The 18,676-nt window shown below is 44.5% G+C and overlaps 1 long non-coding RNA gene across 2 annotated transcripts in view; it reads right to left on the bottom strand.

The window, feature by feature from the left end:
* Positions 1-406: 406 nt before the first annotated feature.
* The window catches only part of LOC116529296, a 62,421-nt gene continuing 44,151 nt past the window's right edge, over positions 407-18,676 (bottom strand). For both annotated transcript variants that reach the window (XR_004259450.1, XR_004259449.1), the window contains 2 exons: positions 3,774-3,884; positions 407-1,588 (listed from right to left, as the gene is read on the bottom strand). This is a non-coding gene — a long non-coding RNA (uncharacterized LOC116529296). The remainder of the gene's footprint in view (positions 1,589-3,773; positions 3,885-18,676) is intronic.

Raw genomic sequence — 18,676 nt, 5'->3', positions numbered from 1 at the left:
TCTCTCCTTCAGAGTGGAGTTTCTGGCCAGGTGCAGTGGCTCATACCTGTAATCCCAGCACATTGGGAGGCTGAGGTGGGCAGATCACCTGAGGTCAGGAGTTTGAGACTAGCCTGACCAACATGGAGAAACCCTGTCTCTACTAAAAATACAAAAAATTAGCCAGGCATGGTGGCGCATCCATGTAATCCCAGCTACTCAGGAGGCTGAGGCAGGAGAATCGGTTGAACCCAGGAGGCAGAAGTTGCAGTGAGCCGAGATCATACTATTGCACTGCAGCCTGGGCAACAAGAGCGAAATTCCATCTCAAAAAACAGGTAGAGTGGAGTTTCCACCACCTCCCCTCACCTCCATATTGTGCTCTGCCCCAGGGTCTCAGGGAAAGCAGCAAGAGTGGGGCCTCAGTCCATAGTGCTCACCAGCTGACCCATTAAGATTTGGTGTCATGATTCTCAGGAGGGGCAGCTACGCTTACCCCACCACCCTGCCCCTCCCTGGACATTCAAAATAGGTCCCTGGACCTGAAGCATCTTTTCCTGCCCAATCCTCTTTCTCTAGCCCAGTCCATCAGCTGAGGATCTGTGTGTCTGACTCAGAAACCCACTCCAGGTTCACCTCATGTTAGACATTAGAGAAATAAATCAGATATTTGCCCCACTCTCAAGGAGCTCCTAGTCTCATGAGGAAGACACACAGATATATAAATATTACCAAGTGGTGGGCTCGGTGTCATGACATAAACAGGTGCAAGGTAGAGATGTGCTGCAGAAGACAGTCCCTGTAGGTGGAGAGTCATGAAGGGCTTCCTGTGACAAGGTAACATCTGAGCTGGGCTTTGAAGGATGAATAGGAGTTTGTCACTTTGTTTGTGTGTTCTTTCTAGGAGACCTGCTTTCTGAAAACAGAACAGCCTGCTTCTGTGAGCTGTTAGCTCTCTAAAGAACCAAGGTGACTCTGAGTCACTGTCCTTCAGGCCACTGTCATTGCTGTGCAGCATGGTCAGAGCCCTGGAGAGCAAGGAGCCCACAGATCTCACTCCTGCTCCCTGCCTCCCGGTTCCCCTCCAGAGCCCTCAGCATACTTGACGGTACAGTGATGCATGCTGGGTACCTTCTGCTCCCAGACTAGCAGCTCTCTCCCAGTTTGCTGCCACCAGAGCTCCCAGAAAATGGGCTCCCATAGCATCGGCTAGGGTTTTGTGTGTTAGTGCCCAGGCACATGCTGGATTGGGGGAGTCAGGGACAAGACTCAGAAGAGCAGGCTTCTCCTGTCTGGGAGCTTCCAGGCTTCATAAACACATACACGTGCCAGCCTGAGAACCTCATCCCCCATCCACCCCGTCTCCACCTCCCTGAAGACCTTGGTCCCCTCCTGGGGGTAACTGACCCTGACCCCACAGCTCTTCCCGGCAGCTCTGCCTCCTCTTCCTCTTCCTGCCCCCTGAGGGGCTCCTCTGCCGTCCCAGAAGCCGCCATTGCCCAACCTGAATGCGGAGCAGCTCCACTCAGTGCCTGGCTAGGCACCCTCACAGCTCCTCGGCTGCCAACTCTGTCTTCATGCCTCCCAGAGGATCAGCTGTTGGCTGGTGCTGGAGATGGAGGAGACAGAGACAGTGAGAGATGCAGTGCAAGGAAGGCAGAGACGAAGAGCGGAGAGACAGAAGGAGGAAGGCAGAGGCAGAGGCTGGGAAAGAAGGGCCAGAGAGAGAGCCAGAGGCCCCGTGAAGGGGAAGTGGAGAGGATAAGACAGGTGAGGGAGAGACAGAGAGAAAGGGAAAGGCTGGAACAGAAGAAGGCGGCAACCCTGAAGGCGACTCATCTGCACTTCCTGCCATTAGAAGTGACTGAGACACAAAAACCCTGGCTTTTATACTCTGTGCAGAGAAGACAGGGAAGACATGACCTGCAGTGCACCAGAAGAGGGGCTGGGTTTCCAGGGAGGTGGGGGAGCAAGAAGAACACTTAGAGTTTAGCACACGAGTAGCACAAATACACACCCATGCACACGCACACACACACAGAGATATATATACATATACACATGCATGCACACACAGAGATATACATATACACACACATGCACACACATAGAGATACATATACATATACACATGCATGAACACACAGATATATACATATACACACATGAACACACACACAGAGATATATATACATATACACACATGCACACACACAGCTATACATATACACATGCATTACACACGGAGTGAAAAAGATATACATATACACACACATGCACAGAGAGATACACACACACACAGAGATATACATGTATGCACACAGAGATATATATACATATACACACATGCACACACAGATATACACACATGCACACACACAGATATACATATATACATTCATACACAGAGAGAAAAAGATATACATATACACACACATGCACCCACACAGAGATATACATATACACACATATGCACACACAGAGATATACATATACACATGCATGCCCACAGAGAAAGATATACATATACACACACAATCACACCCAGAGAAAGATATACATACACACACACATGCACCAGAGAAAGATATACATATACACACATATGCACACACACAGAGAAAGATATACATATACACACAGAGGCACACATACAAACATGCATGCAAACACAGACACACACACAGAGATCTTGTTAGAGATACACATGCAAACTTAGACACACATACACATGCATACAGCACAGACACTCATATACATCAACACATGCAAACACAGACACACGCATCAACATAGTCACACAGGTTCTTCAGGGACTGAGTGGGTCAGTGGCCCCACTCTGGGGAGGCTCAAACCTGTCTGTAGCCCAGAATGAGGGATCTCTTCTCCGCCGAAGAGGTCACAGAGGCCAGGTCAACCCAGGTTCCCCCCTCCCTTTAGAGGGTGTGTCCACGCAGGATGCAGTGTACGCCCAGTGAAACAGTTTCACACCAATCCGAATCCAAGCACCCATCATGACGGAGCTGTCCCCAAGCCCTTTTGTGCAGAGGATAAGGAGGCCCAGATAGGGAAGGGACCTGTCCAGGATCCCTCAGCCCAGCTGCACCGGGCTGGCCCTGGAGCCTGGGCACCTGACCCTTAACCTCATCTGGCTCTGCAGCTTCAGGGATTGCAGTGGGAACTGGCAGGCTGTGGGCACAGGAGGCCTCCTGCTACTCACACCCCGCTCCAGGAGAAACTTCTTTTCCACATCCCAGCACAAAGGTCCCAGCCAAGTGGAGCCCCAACCCACTGCACCCTAAGAAGGGTGCAGCCTGGCCCTCTCTTGGCCTTTCTCAAGCCCGGTGCTCTCTGGGCTGGGTGAGGCTGTCACTGCCAGCAGGGCAGGCGAGTGGGAGGCACAGCCATGTACCCAGCCTTGTCCCCCACCAGTCTGGATGGATTCTGCTCTCGGACCAGCTTTAGGGGGGTTTTGAGATACTGGGAAAAGAGGCTCCTCTACCCCTAGAGATGGTACAGAAGGGAAGGGGGGCTCTACGGCGGGAGAGAACCCACCTAGAGGCAGGAAGATGAACAGGGTGGACCACAGAGAAACTGCACCAGAAGCCAGCCCAGAAGACTTAGAAATGCAAACTAAAAAGGTCTTTCCAATGTTACTTGTGCTAGGCCTCATGCTGGGAGATGGGGGCAGAGACACTAATGATAACGGCCACCCATTACTGACCACCCACTGACCTAGGCTCGCCTGTCATATCTCTTTTGGCCCTCACAATGCCTTGTGTAGTGTTACTAACCCATTTTACTGGAGGGAAAACTGAGCCTCAGAGAGGTGAAGAGCCAGGCCTGAAATTCCAACCTGAGCAGCATCAAAGTCCACCTTCTTTCCTCCACACTTCTCTGTCTCCCTGTGTGCAAAGAGAGACAAACAAAAAAAGGAACAAATTAGAGCAGAAATTGCCCTTAAGCAGAGATCACATGTTTGTTGGGAAAAGATTTTCCATAAACTCATGTAGATGTAAGTTTAGCCTCAGCGCCTGGAGCTAAGGTTTCAGAAGAAGCCAAGGAGTGCAGCGGTAGAATTCCAGGCTCTGAGACCATACTGTCTGGACTGTCTCCTGTATCTGCTGCTTCCTGGCTGTGTGGCCTCTTCCCTGGTCCCCAAAATGGGAATAGCAAAAGCTCGTTCTTGCAGATGTCTCATGAGGTTTAAATGCGGTGATTCTATAAAGTACCTAGAACAGCTTCTGACCCACAACAAGTGCGTGATAAATGTCAGCTACTGGTGTGCCTCAGAGAGATGCTTCTCTGCTTAGCCCAGGGAGGAGGGGGACAGTTGGGGAAGAGTTGCAAAGCAGGAGGGGAGAGGATGGGGAAAGGAGCAGTGAGAGAGCACCTGTGATGACGGACCCTCCCTAACGACACCCCCACCGCCACCACTCAAGTGTGGGCACATCCTGAATGCTTGGTGAGACCAGATTTGTTGTAAAAACCAATGAAGTAGCAGTTGAATTCTTCAACCCAGGTGGACTCAGAGCAAAGGGATTTGAACCAGAGACCTCAAGTCTCCAAGATGTCATAGCCATCCCAGGGAGGGAGTGGGACTTCTCCAAGTCATAGAGACTGGAAAGTTCCTCCAAGTCATATGCAAGAACATGGAAGCACCCAGCTGGCATTTGGGTTACACAAGCTAGTGAGGTTTGTACAGTGTCAAGCCGTTGGCGTAATAATCACCTCAGCTGATACTCGCTACATGCCTGCAGTATTCAAAGCATTTTACACACTTGATCTTTCTTAAGCTTCGAAACAATCCTGTGAGGTTGGCATCATTATTAGTCTTGTTTTACGGGCTGAATCCAAAGAGGTTAGGCAGCCAACCTGAGGTTATACAGCTAACCACTGGCAAGGCTAGGAGGCAGAAACAGGAAGTCCAGCTCCAGAATCCGTATTTTTAGCCACTACTCCTATTACTTCTTGAGGGGACCAATGGGAGAGAGCCACACTGGGCTTGCAGGAGAGTGCCCCTTGAGCCTGCCTCATCTCAGGTCTGCAGGTGTGGTCACAGCACAAAGGTGACCTATGTTGTAGATGTGATAACCCAGCCAGGAGCCCTCATATTCCTGACTCTGGGCTCAGCATCTCTCAGAGGCTCCATCGAGCTCAGAGTCCACACCACTCCCTACTAGGCACTGATCCATGGGAAGTGACAAGTTCCAGGACTGGGCAACAGTGCCAACCTCAGCCAAACCTGTCACAGGCCAGCAGCTCTGAACCTACCAGGCACCAACCCTCCAGCCTGAGCCACGCTGTCCACTGAACACTTGGCTGACCAAGCCTGGCCCACCTCTCCCAGCACCCCTCTCCTGGCTCCATCCCACTGCTCAGATAATGCCACCATCTGGGGCCCATCTGCAGGGAGCCTGCCTGCTTGTTAGAGAGGGGGCATCTTCCATCTGCATCCTGTGGGAGCATCCTAGGACTCCATAAATCTCAGGTTGGGCAGAACAGCACCTGCCAGCAAAGGGCCAGGACATGGAACAGTCCTGTTAGCCTCCTTCCAGGGAGGACACAGGCCATGCCACACAGGGTTACTCCAGGCAATCAGAAAGGCAACTCATATAGTGGAAGGAGCAAGTGCTTTGGAATGGTATCCTTCATTGGAGGGGACTTCAGGCAAGCCGGTCCAGCGATCTGAGCCAGTTTCTTTATCCATAAGACAGAGATAATATAGCACAGATGTCACTGGAACTCCATCTTAATCATTTGCATATCTTTTACACTTAGAATAGGGCATGGGAAAGATGCTGTGGAATGAGTGGATGCAACCAACCTGATGGCCATCCTGCCTTCATTCTTGCTAGCAGCATCCCGCTTCAGGCCAGAAGACAATTGTGCCTGACGGCTTTGAACAAGTCATGGCAACCCTGTGTGTCCCTTTGTGGAGACTGGTATGGGCAGGGGTGGTATGTGACCCAGTTCTAGCCAATGGGATATAAGGGAATGTCTGCTGGGAGTTCTGGGACAGATTTCCATCCCTGATCAAAGAAAGGAGGTGTGTGAGGAGAGCACGCTTGCTCTTGAAGCTTCCTTCCTGCTGTCAAGATTGTTAAGGAGAGTGAGAGGCTTGGTGACGAAGTAACGAACTGGCAACCACTAGTGGAAACGCTACCATCATCTGAGGATGGCAGAAGAGAAGGAAAAGAGCATGGATCCTCAATGATATTACAATACACTGGGCTGCCAAATCAGCCCCATGACTGCCTACCATGAAATTTTTAGTTAATTAACAATAAATGTCCACTAAGTTTGAGCCATTTCTAGTTCCTACACAGACGCTTGCAGCTGTAAGCATTCCTGTGTGATACAGCGAAGGAAGGAATAAATGTCGTGTAGCTTGAACAATGCTATGCAAATGTTTGTTATTCTTGACAACATTAATAGGGCAACACCTCATTTATTTAGCATTATCAGCAATGGGCTTTGCTCAGAAGGAAAGTTTCAAGATAACTGAAGTTTATCTCCTTTAGGCACCAAGTATTATTTTGATTTTAACTGATTCCGATTTTTTAAAAGCTGAAATGTATCACAGCCCCATCTATCTCTCCCCTCTCTCTTTACCTCCCGCCTCCTCCTGTGCTCACACCCATGCACAGCATGCTGGTGAGAATTCATTTAACTTGGCCTGGACACAGGGCTCACCAACAAATGCACGTCACCAAAGTGAGATGAACCTAGCAATTGCCCTGGAGCCTGCAGAGGTGGGGGTGGGGGTGGGGGTGGGGTGGGGTTGCACAGTCTTGCTCTGATTTCCAGAGTCATCACCCCTTCCAGCCATGTCCCATCAAGCTGCCGTCACAGAATGACTGCCTCTTAGAACTCTCCCCAGCTTGGACAGATTTCTCAGTTCTGAGCTGTAAAGCCAGACCACCATGCTTGCTAGACTTGTATCCAAAATGGATTCTTGCAGCAAGCTCTGACCAAGGAACTGCCCTAAGATACCCAGGTGAGGAAGGCCAGGCTTCACCCCAAAGAAGAGATCATTCGCCCACTCAACAAATCATTACTGAGCACTTATTAATTGAGACAGTAGAGTCTATGAGCCAAAGACCTGAGTGTAAATCCCAGTCCTGTTGTTTGCAAGCAGTGTGAACCCAGGCAAGTTACATCCCCTCCCCAAGCCACAGTTACTCTCATACATATAATGGAACTAAAAATAACCCTTCCACATAGGAATGAGGCAAGGAATAAATAAGTTACTATGCCTAATGCCCTTAGAACAGCGGCTTTTTTTTTTTTTGAGACAGAGTCTTGCTCTGTCGCCCAGGCTGGAGTACAGTGCGATCTCGACTCACTGCAACCTCCGCTCCCCGGATTCAAGCGATTCTCCTGCCTCAGCCTCCCAAGTAGCTGGGATTACATGTGCCCACCACCACACCTGGCTAATTTTTGTGTTCTTAGTAGACAGGGTTTCACCATGTTGACCAGGCTGGTCTCAAACTCTTGACCTCATGATCTGCCCACCTCAGCTTCCCAAAGTGCTGGGATTACAGGTGTGAGCCACCACGCCTGGCCCCAGGATAGCAACTTCTACTTGTAAAGGTAAAACAAATGTGAGTGATTGTCACTATTTTTAACATGTGCTGGGCTTTTTTCTATGCACCAGAGCAGCAATGGTTAACAAGAACAGCGTGACCTCTGCCCCAGGAAAGTAGCAGTTAATCAGATAGATGTATTTCTAACACATATGAATATATTCTAATAGGAAAACTTACGCCTTCTTCACCTGCCATGGAGATGTCAGAAGCCCATAGGAGGGGCTATACCCCAGACTAGAGAGGCCAGAGGAGGCTTCCCAGGGGTCCAAGCTGGGACTAAAAAGCTAGTAGGTACTTAATTTCCTGGGGCTGTCTTAATAAACTGCCCCAAACTGGGTGGCTTATAAGAGATATTTAGTCCATCACCACTCTGGAGACCAGAAATCTTAAGTCAAGATGTCAGCAGGACTGTGCTCCCTCTGAAAGCCTGAGGAGGTAAGAGGCCTCTCCTGGCCTCTGGTGGCTGATGGTCTTCCTTATGATTGTATCACCCCAATCTCCACTTTGGTCTTCACGTGGCCTTCTCCCTACGCTGTGCGTCTGTGTCTTCTTCTGTCTCTTATTAAGACATTTATCAGATTGAGTTTGCCCAGGGCAATCCAGTATGATCAATCTCATCTTAAGATCTGTAACTTGATGACATGTGCAAATACCTTTTTTCTAAATAAGGTCACGTTCACAAGTTCTGCGGGGGGGTGAGGGTGAGCAGGATATGGACATTTCTTTTTAGAGAGCATCATTCAACCCACCATGGTGGGGGTGGGCCAGGCAAAGAGAAGCAAGATGTGGGCCTCCATGATAGAACCCTGTGGGAAGTAGAAAAGTTCCTTTTTAAAGTTTCTTTTCTTATTAAAGAATAAATTATAACTGTGCTAATAACTTTGTTAAGCCCTGTCCTATGTAGCTGTTAAACATGCCATGCTTACAGGCACATAGTACACTCTATGTCCTTGTATTCTAACCAAGACATCTGTGCTGGACGTGCTCACAGGCATGTCCCAGCTCTCCATTGCGTTTACCTATTTAGTAAAGTTTTAAGTTGTTAGCCAATCGGATTTTAGTTTAGATTGTGAGGTCTGGCTCCAGCCAACAGAGATCAGACACAGCAGTAAGGACGACCTCAAATGCATAAGGGATAAATTTGTGTGTTTTCCTTTGTTCATTGTATTCTTGTGGCATGATAGCTAGCGAGGGTACCCTTCCTGCAGTCCAGGAAGTAAAATTTGCATTGAAAGATCCTTTGTCTCAGTACTAATTTCTCTTTGTGGCACCAAGCATCTATTTCAAACAAACCCCCAGCAGTGAGAAGGGCTATGTGAGAGGGGATGCTGGGCAGAGAGGAGCTTGCCAGGCCTGGGCAGACAGGCAACATAGAGGCAAGCAACCTGAAGTGTCAAGACTCAGAGAAGACACTGGGTGTTGGCACCAAAGTCTGCAGGGAACCCCAGACCAGACCAGTTATGAGAGGTAGACACTGGGGAGGGCTGCAGCTTGGTGGGCTCATGAGTGCCCAGAGGATGGCTTTGGACACTAAGGTTGCCAGTTTAATTCTAGACTCTTCTCCTTCCCCAACACCTGGAATGGGATTGGACCTCTGCTTTCGTGACAGTCCTGACTGTCTCCCTGGCACTGAGCATTGATGTCTAACTGTAATACCATGAAAGCCTGGTGACTCTGACCCGCTCTGTCCCAGGCAGCCCTCCAAGCATCCACAGAGCTCTCCCCTCCTTACCATCTACCAGGCACCAGCTCCACAGGCATCCACATCCCAAACAGTTTTTTCCAGCCACCCCTGCCAGTTCTTTTAAAATGGGTACATGCTTGCATTTGGCATGTTTGTTTATAAAGTATATTTCTGTATCACTGCACCAATATTTTACATGTATTCTAAAACATAATTAAAATTATTTAGACAAATTGATAGGATGAAGATAAAATCTTTTAAATCGTTTTATTGCACATTGTTATTAATATTAATGGTTCAAAGCATTTTTGCTCTCACTAAAAGAATAAATGAAGGCAAGGCGCACTGACTCACGCCTGTAATCTCAGTACTTTGGGAGGCAGGCGGATCACCTGAGGTCGGGAGTTCAAGACCAGCCTGGCCAACATGATGAAATCCCGTCTGTACTAAAAATATAAAAATTAGCCATACGTGGTGGTGGGCACCTGTAATCCAAGCTACTTGGGAGGCTGAGGCAGGAGAATCGCTTGAACCCGAGAGGCGGAGGTTGCAGTGAGCCGAGATTGCACCACTGCACTCCAGCCTGGGTGACAAGAGCAAAACTCCAGCAGGTCAAAGTCCTGGTTCTTAATTCAGATTGTTTTGATACTTGGTTTTACTTGCTGTTATGGCTTAGGGTGCAGGGAAAGATAACTTGCAAAGATGCATTGTTCTAAACGGAAAAACAGCAATGCTGGCTGTGCTTACCTAAATAGTTATTTTTCATTCTCATCCACCAATTATGCTAAGTTTTTTGTTATTTTTTGGAAATTCAGTAAGCAAATTTCCATCTTCCCTGACGTCAGTCAGTGACTCTTGCAAACTAATCAAAAGGTGTTATATTTTTGTATTTTTAGCCAATCAGTTCTGAAACACTTTGGAAGATTTTTTTTAAAATAGGTTAAAATATTGTTTCCAAGTTTTTAAAGTTTGCATATATAGGGGTCGTGATGGGTGATATGTATACAATATCTTCCATCACAAAAATCACCAAATAATGACAGCATTTCCAAATGTTTGTTTAAAAAAAAAATGCTTTCTCCATAGCACTAGTTGCTTTCAGAAAAAATTTCTCTTTCAGTCACTGTTCACATGTCAAATGTACCATGAAGAGACAGAGAAAATGTGTGTGCTTTTTTTCTTTTCTTTCAAAATCTCTATCACCTAAATGCAATGTGGATCCTGGAACAGAAAAAGGGCGTTTGTGGCAAAACTGGTGAAATCCAGAGTCTGGAGCTTTGTTAATAGTAATGTACAGTGCACATTCTTAGTTTTCGCAAATGTATCATGATTATGTAAGAAGTTACATTATGGGAAACTGGGCACAGCACACAGTTACTCTCTGTACTATATCTTCAACTCTTCTGTAATATAATATTATTTCAAATTTTTAAAGTTCACTTTAAAAATGTTTGGGCCAGGTGTGGTGGCTCCCACCTGTAAATCCCAGCACTTTGGGAGGCCGAGGCAGGAGGATCACTTGAGCCCAGGAGTTCAAGAGCAGCCTGAGCAACAAAGCAAGACCCTGTCTTTAAATGTGTGTGTGTGTGTGTGTGTGTGTGTGTGTGTGTGTGTGTGTGTGTGTATTTAGATCGGGCGTGATGGCTCACACCTGTAATCCTAGCACTTTGGGAGGCCGAGGCAGGTGGATCACTTGAGGTCAGGAGTTCAAGACCAACTTGACCAACTAGTGAAACCCTGTCTCCACTAAAAGCACAAAAATTAGATGGCTGTCATGGCGCATGCCTGTAATCCTGGCTACTCAGGAGGCTGAGGCAGGAGAATCACTTGAACCCAGGAGGCAGAGGTTGCAGTAAGCCAAGATTGAGCCAGTGCACTCCAGCCTGGGCGACAGAGGGGAACTCCATCTCAAATATATATATTTATTTATTTAATGTTTGGTTGTATAGCATACTTTTGACAGCCATTTATTTAAATGGTCAGCAAGTTTACAACACTTCTTTTTTTGTAAAAGAAAAATGTATAACATCTTAAAATTCCACATTTCAGTATTTTGCCGTAAGATAACCATCAAACTTCTTTATATCATTAAAAATAATCAAACCTTTATACCCTCATTATAAAATATTGTAAGGATTCTACTATCTATTTAAGGTCTTATTTTCATAACATAATCTCATCAATAACATCCTGCATTATTTTATACACTTCTGGCCTCAGTTTCTTTACTTCAACAGCTAGTTTTCTGATGAATTTCACATTTGGAATAATCTCGATAACTTTAATCCAAGCTACTTCATGGATTGCAGTTAAGCATCCACTCTCTCAATGGCTATATTTATATTGTGTTTCATAAAAAATGTTTTTATTAAGTAAGTCATTGGTTATTAAAACTATATCTTCTTCAGTACATCTCATAAAAAAGTAATTCTTTGTGTATTTCATTATTGAAACCCAAATCTCGTGCATACCATAAGCTGAGACATGCGGGAAATATCTGTACTTTCATTCGATTGTGGAGCAGATCTCCTACACTGCATAATTTGTTCTAGTTCTTGTTTCTTCACGTGTTTAACAGTACTCGCTTTGCATCTTCCAACTGCATTTGCTGACAAGGGAATGCATTTTAGTTTGTCTGTGGATTGTGTTCTGTGGATTATTTCATCCATTTTTTCTGAAGCAGGAAGAACAAGCATTTCTTGATGATATGTGGCTTTTTATCTTTCACTGTTAAAAACAAAAATCTCAAAAGAGGCATCTAAACATTTGTCACAAAGTATCGGAACTTATGTAAAGAATCAGCAGGAGCAACACATAACTTTAGATATCACTGGAAAAAAATTAGGGGTTTGTCTTTGTGTGCTGGATGCTTCATTTTAAAAGATATTATTATATTGGTCAGAAGGGACTTGGTTTTGCTGTGATAACAAATATTCCCACAAGCCGTGCCATAAAACAACAGAAGTTTGTTGCCTGCTGTGTGCACAACACAGGTGAGCTCTGGCTCAGCCTCACTCTGGAACCCAGACTGACTGAGCTTCTTTCTAGAAGATTGCCAGTCCTTGTGGCAAAGGACAAAGAGAGGATGATAAACAACACATTGGCTGTTAATGCTTCTGCCTGGAAGTGACACCTGTCACTCCTTCTCATATTTCAATGACCAACACAAGTCATATGGCCACTCTTAACTCCAAGCAGACCAGGAAGTCAATCAATCAAAAAGAATCAGAGAAAATGTGGTATATATAGTCCATGATGTATATATCCTGGAATACTACTCAGCCATAAAAAGGAAGGAAATAATAACATTTGTAGCAAACTGGACAGAATTTGAGACCATTATTCTAAGTGAAGTAACTCAGGAATGGAAAACCAAACATCGTATGTTCTCACTTATAACCGGGAGCTAAGCTGTGAGGATACAAAGGCATAAGAATAATACAATGGACCCTGGGGACTCGGGGGCAAGAGTGGAAGAGTGGTGAGGGATAAAAGACTACACACTGGGTACAGTGTACTCTGCTTCAGTGATGGGCACACCAAAATCTCAGAAATCATACTAAAGAACTTAAGTGTATTCACGTACCGGACACCACCTGTTCCTCAAAAACCTATTGAAATAAAATAAAATGAAACAATCTTTAAAAAAAGAATCAAAAATATCTGGTGCATTCACTGATGACATCCACACATGCTAATTGCAGATACTTCATATTCTCATTAGCTAGTTTCTCAAGGTTTATCATGAATGGTCACATGTACATAGCAAAATCTTCTTAAATTTTTTCTCCTTTTTTGGCTAATTTCTTACTGGGTATGATTAAGTAGTCATCATTGGTCTAAAGCTTCCTATTTGGAGAAGAAGTGTCATCCTTTCCATGTTCTTGCCGTTTGATGGGCTTGCATTTATTAGTATTATCTTCAACTCATGGTATCTTTGCAGGAAATTTGTAAGCCATCTGCCCATCTTGTGAGGATGATTTTAGTTAAAAGTAAATTATCTCATAGAAGGACATGTATAAGAATGTTCTTAGTGGCACTACTTATAATATCCAGGACCCGAATGCACCCAAATGTCCATTAACAGGAGAATGAATGCATGCATCCAATGCAATGTTGTGCAGCAATGAGAATGAACAAACTACAAAACAGTGTGATTGGATGAGCCTCACAAGCGTAATGTTGAATTGAAATAGTCATTCAAACATATTATTTCATTTATACAAAGTTCAATCGCATGTAAAACTTATATGTGGTTCTAGAAATCAGGATAAGGGTTACCCAGGGGTAGGTAGTGATGGGAAGATGTCATAGGAGTAGCTTCGGGGGTGCTGGAAACTTTGTTACTAATCTGGATTACATGGTTATAAGGGATGTGTTTACTTTGTGAAAATCCTATGACTGGTAGCTTTATTTTGTATACCTTTTTGTATATAAATTATCCTGCGATTAAAACTTTGCTTAATGTCAAACTAAATTTCATAATCCATGAATCCCTTAGTTAGTTACATGTAAACTGGAATTATATGGCCAGGAGTGGCATATGAGGGTAGATACCACCATTAACCCCATTGCTCTGTGGAACGCCATCCTCCCTCAGCACATCTTGGCCTCCCATATACCCTGACTACCCAATATATAAGAGGACATCAATATCAATCCACATATTAAATACTAGTAAAGCTGAATGTGGACCTTTTTAAATAGATAAATCACTGTAAATCACCATTTTTATATTTTCTTTTCACTTCCAAAGGGTGAAAATCTTGAGAACCCCACACTGAAGAGGGTGGATCCTATAGGTCTTGAGTCCACATCAGGACCACGGACAGGGTCCACAGACGCAGGGGATGAGAATCAATGTAGGACCTTCCCCAGTCAGCATGTCATAGGGGTCCCATGCTGCCCAACAAGAATCAGAAACCTGTGAACAGATACTCTGATAATTTTTAAGTATATGGGAAACATGGGCTTCAATAATGCGAAACTAGAGGTCCTCACTAAGCACCATGCACTGGGAAACCTCTGGTATCTCAGAAGATCATGAAATATATGTTCTGGTGAAGCACATATTCTGCACGCTAGAATGTATATGCATGGATTATCGATCAGTTTTAAAGAGCAACATGAAATGCACTTTAATACCACACTAGTCAGGGAAAAAATGTTTTGGACGATGCAGAAGATATTTCGGAAACTTGTAGTGCTTTAAAACACACAATTCATAAGAAATTAAGTTTGCGGCTGAATCCATGTCTTTCTGGCTCCAAAGCTCATGTTCTTTTCTATATTATGCTGTTTTTTTTTTACATAAGTTAAAGATAGAAAATTCAGAGGACTCCAGAGAAAGAAGGAAAGGAAAATATACTGATAAATCTACGCTAATATGGTTCTTGTTTCAGTTCATGTTTCCTCCCAAACAGACTCTGAAACAACACTTTGGGTACAAGTAATTTATCAGAGGTGATCCCAAGGAGAGTGTGAGGAAGTAGGAACACAAGGAAGGAAGAGAACCAATGAAGATGTGTTCATGAGTGGGTTATGCCCTGAGCAGCTGGGATTCAATCCTGCTGGGGATCTGCTGTGAGGCTGTAGAACAAACCTCAGAATTGCCCTATAAATGGGACAGGGGAGCTGAGACATATATAGTGGCAGGCTGCATAACAGCCCCTCCCAATGGTGTCCACATCCTAATATCCAGAATCTGTTAATAGGTTAACCTTAGATAGCAAAAGGGACTTTGCAGATGGAATTAAGTTGATTTTATTTATAAAGAATATCTTGGATTACCTCAGTAGGTTCAATATAATCATAACTGCTCTTATAAGAGGGTGACAGGAGGGTCAGAGTCAGATAGAGAGAGAGATTGGGGGATACTATACTGTTGGTTTTGAAGGTGCGAGAAGGAAACACAAGCCAAGGAAAGCAGGTATCTTCTAGAAAAGTCAAGAGAGCAGATTTTTCCCAAGGAGACCCCAGAAGGAATGCAGCTCTATTAACCCCTTAATTTTAGCCCTTAAGATCAACTTTAGACTTCTGACCTCCAGAATTGTAAAATAATAATTGTGTGTTTTAAACCATTGTTTGTGATTGTTTGTTACAACAATGGCAGCATATATATATATGAAATCAATATCGGCATGTTTGGAACCTATCAGCATGTGATTGAATGGTAAATGTGGGTGTGAGCTTCCCGGTAACCATGAAAAACAAAAAAGAAAGGATTAAGTTTCAGGGGTCTCTCTCTCTCATAAAATGTCCTTCATAACTTTTACCTAGCACTGAATTCTTAAAAAAAAACTTATCAAATAGGATCCCGTGTAGGGGACAATGTTTTCAACAAGAGTGTAAAAGAAAGTATAGAAATTCTTTTCAGGTGTTTGTTTCTCAACCAGCTCTATATAAAAGTAAAGGGCAGAACATTCACCCCTAGTTTAGGGAAATCAACTCTGTGGCGGGTGAGCTATGTGGCCCTCTCCCTAAGGTGGAGCTTCGGGGACATTCGGGAATGAATGTCGATGACTTTCTTTTGCAGACATCAAGTGTCTGTCTGATTTGGGACAGAGACTAGACATCGAAAGCTAATTATTTTGAGGCTGAGCTGTCAGCAAGACCCAAGAAGGCAAATGCTCTGGGATGTATAGGATGGATGCCAACAAGCTGGGGTCCCCCACGGAAGTTTTGTCTGGCCTTCTCCCCCAAAGGGGATCCTTAATCAACAGTGTTTGGTTGCAAAGAATAGGACCACCATCAGACTTTCTCAAGCAAAAGCGAGGGGCATATTATAAGGAAACAGAGGTTTCATTGAATTCAAGGACAGAAAACAAAGTTCAGGCAAGTTTTACGGAAACAGGAAAGCACCTGGAGCCAGTCCACATCTCTCTTTGCCTCCTTTCTGTACTTACACAGTCTCTCTATTCTCTATTTCTCTCTGAGAGTCTGCTCTGCTCTCCAATCATGATCTCTTGGTTCCCACTCACCACTGACTATTCTATCACCTCTGGGCCCAGATTTCAAATTCCCAGTAGAAAAATGTGGTGGCCCAGCTCATTGTCTGGCAAAATCCTACAAGGCGCAGATCACTAGAAGCCAGTGGATAAGCCCCTTTGGGTCAGGTGTTCACCTCTGGGCCAATTATCCAAGGGAAAGAGGCATTTATGAGGATTTGAGACCAGAAAATGGGCCCCGCTGCCCATGCGGAGCTAGGTCTCAGGTGTGCAGGGTTAGAAATCAGCCCAGGATACAGCTTTGGCTCTGCTAAAGGATCCAAAGGAGGCAGAGGCCCCAGCAACTCTCCCTGAAAAGGAAGTGTGGTTTTTCCCCAATCCTCCACTCTTCTCTGAACAAAAACCTTTGCAATTTGACTTTCCAGCCCCCTCCATCAGGAAGTGGGGTCTGTTTTCTCACTCACTGAGTCTGGGCCGACTTCGTGACTTGTTTGGATCAATAGAATGCAACAGGAGTGACAGTGCCCCGGTTGAAGCTGTGGCCTCGGTAGGCTTGCACATGCAGCTTGCTACCTCCCTCTTTCTCTCTCTCTCAGAATCCTGATGCTGCCTTGGAAACAAGCCTGCTAGAGGGATATGAGAGATAAATGGACAGAACACCTATTTGAGCCAGTTCTCCCTTCCAGGGCCATCCTAGACCAGCCAGTTGCCTGTTGAGGTATGAATATGTCCAGCCAAAGCCAGCCAAGCCTATTCCAGATCAGAACCATCCACTCGACCTATTAACTTATGAGCAACAATAAATGTGTATTCCTTAAGCTTTGGGATATTTTGTTACACGGCAATAGCTAACTGATATAGCAAGTCCAGGGAAATGTAACTATGAAGAAGGTGATCTGTCAGTTTGGCTTTAGTGGACACCAGCTGCACCTACATAGTTACTCATCTCCCACTGCAGCCCCAGCGCCAGCCAGGTTGCAAATGCAACCAACATCTCCATACAAAAAGAAAAGCCAGCCTATACATAGCCTGTTTGAAACCGACTTTTGGGGGCTTTGTGGGATATTGGTCAAAAGGATTTTTGCTCAAAGGTGATCTCCTCAGCAGAAGTCAGATTAGCCAACAGGAGCAGCTGGACCTCAAAACCATGATCAAAAAGAGTTGCCCTGTTTGCTCCAACAGTAAGGACGACTAGGTCACCTAAAAAATCAAATCAGAGTCCAGTAAGCAGGAATAGGACTGGGGCGCCAGCCTGGATTATGCCTGGCTGTGAATGGAAGTCTGATCCCTTAAGAGATTATTTCTCCTTTCCCTGATTCTCAAGTATTTGAATCTGGGACATCTGAACACTAAATATCAGACCAGAGCTAGGGCTACATGGATGCAGAATTTTTCCCCTTATAAATGCATTTAGGAAGGTTGTTTTTTCATTTTTCGGTTTTTGTTTTTGTTTTTTTTGCTAAGAAGAGCATCCATAGCTTTCATAAGATTGTCAGAAAAACTGTAACCTGAAAAAGCAAGAACTCCAACTGTAGAGAGTATGCTGGAAGCAACACTACCTGCTCTATATCAGTGTTCCTACAGGTCTGCCTCTGCGCATTACTCTATCCATATGTTATTGGACCTACACATTATAATTCCTATAAGAAAATGTAACCATATTATAGGATCTATGTATTTCTGTAGCTATCTATCTTTTATAAGGAATGTCACTCTACCTGTGACTAACCATATCTATTTTTACTCTAAGTTGATGTATCTACATATTACTGTAACATATATATATTACTATAGTTGTGTGATACTGTATATTGATGCTATAGCTGTTACTTTGTTATTTATCATCCTTAGTGCAGCTAAAAGTTATTATATGCATATGCAACTGTGGCTATACATTATTGCAATTACACTACTACATTTGTATGTTACCATTTCCATGCAACCATTCCGTTTTGTGTGTAGGACTCGAACGTATTACCTAACTATGTGTTACCATATTTATGTTATTGTATCAGATGTTACAGCATTTAACACTGAAGTCATGTTTTACTGCAACTAAATGTGGCTGTGAATATGCATTTACTCCAATAATAAAACTGCAGTAGCTACCATTCCTTAAGCACATTCTAGGTGTTGGACCCTCTTCTGCTGCATGCTTTACATATAATTGCCTTATTAATCATGCAATATGATATTGTGCAGGTCTATATTCTTATACCCATTTTACAAGTCAGGAAACTCAGGTGAAAGTCGGCTAAGTTGCCTGCCCAAAGTGATATCACCAGCATGCAGCAGTGGAGGGCAGGGGAATGACTTCAAACCCAGGTCTATCTGACTAGCTATTTGTGACAGCAGCTGTGTAACTCTATAGACTGTTCTGTGTTTAGGGGCCAAGTACAGAAAATGACTCATTGTTAACGATAGGAATGGTACTTGCTGGACGTAAAATAAGGGTTTTTAAACTATCAACTTCA

The sequence above is a fragment of the Sapajus apella genome, unplaced genomic scaffold (genome assembly GCF_009761245.1).
Source record: "Sapajus apella isolate SASKATOON/1434 unplaced genomic scaffold, GSC_monkey_1.0 scaffold62, whole genome shotgun sequence".
NCBI classification, from domain to species: Eukaryota; Metazoa; Chordata; class Mammalia; order Primates; family Cebidae; genus Sapajus; species Sapajus apella.
The sequence above is the reverse complement of the archived record's forward strand: the minus strand, read 5'-3'. Positions and strand labels throughout refer to the sequence as shown.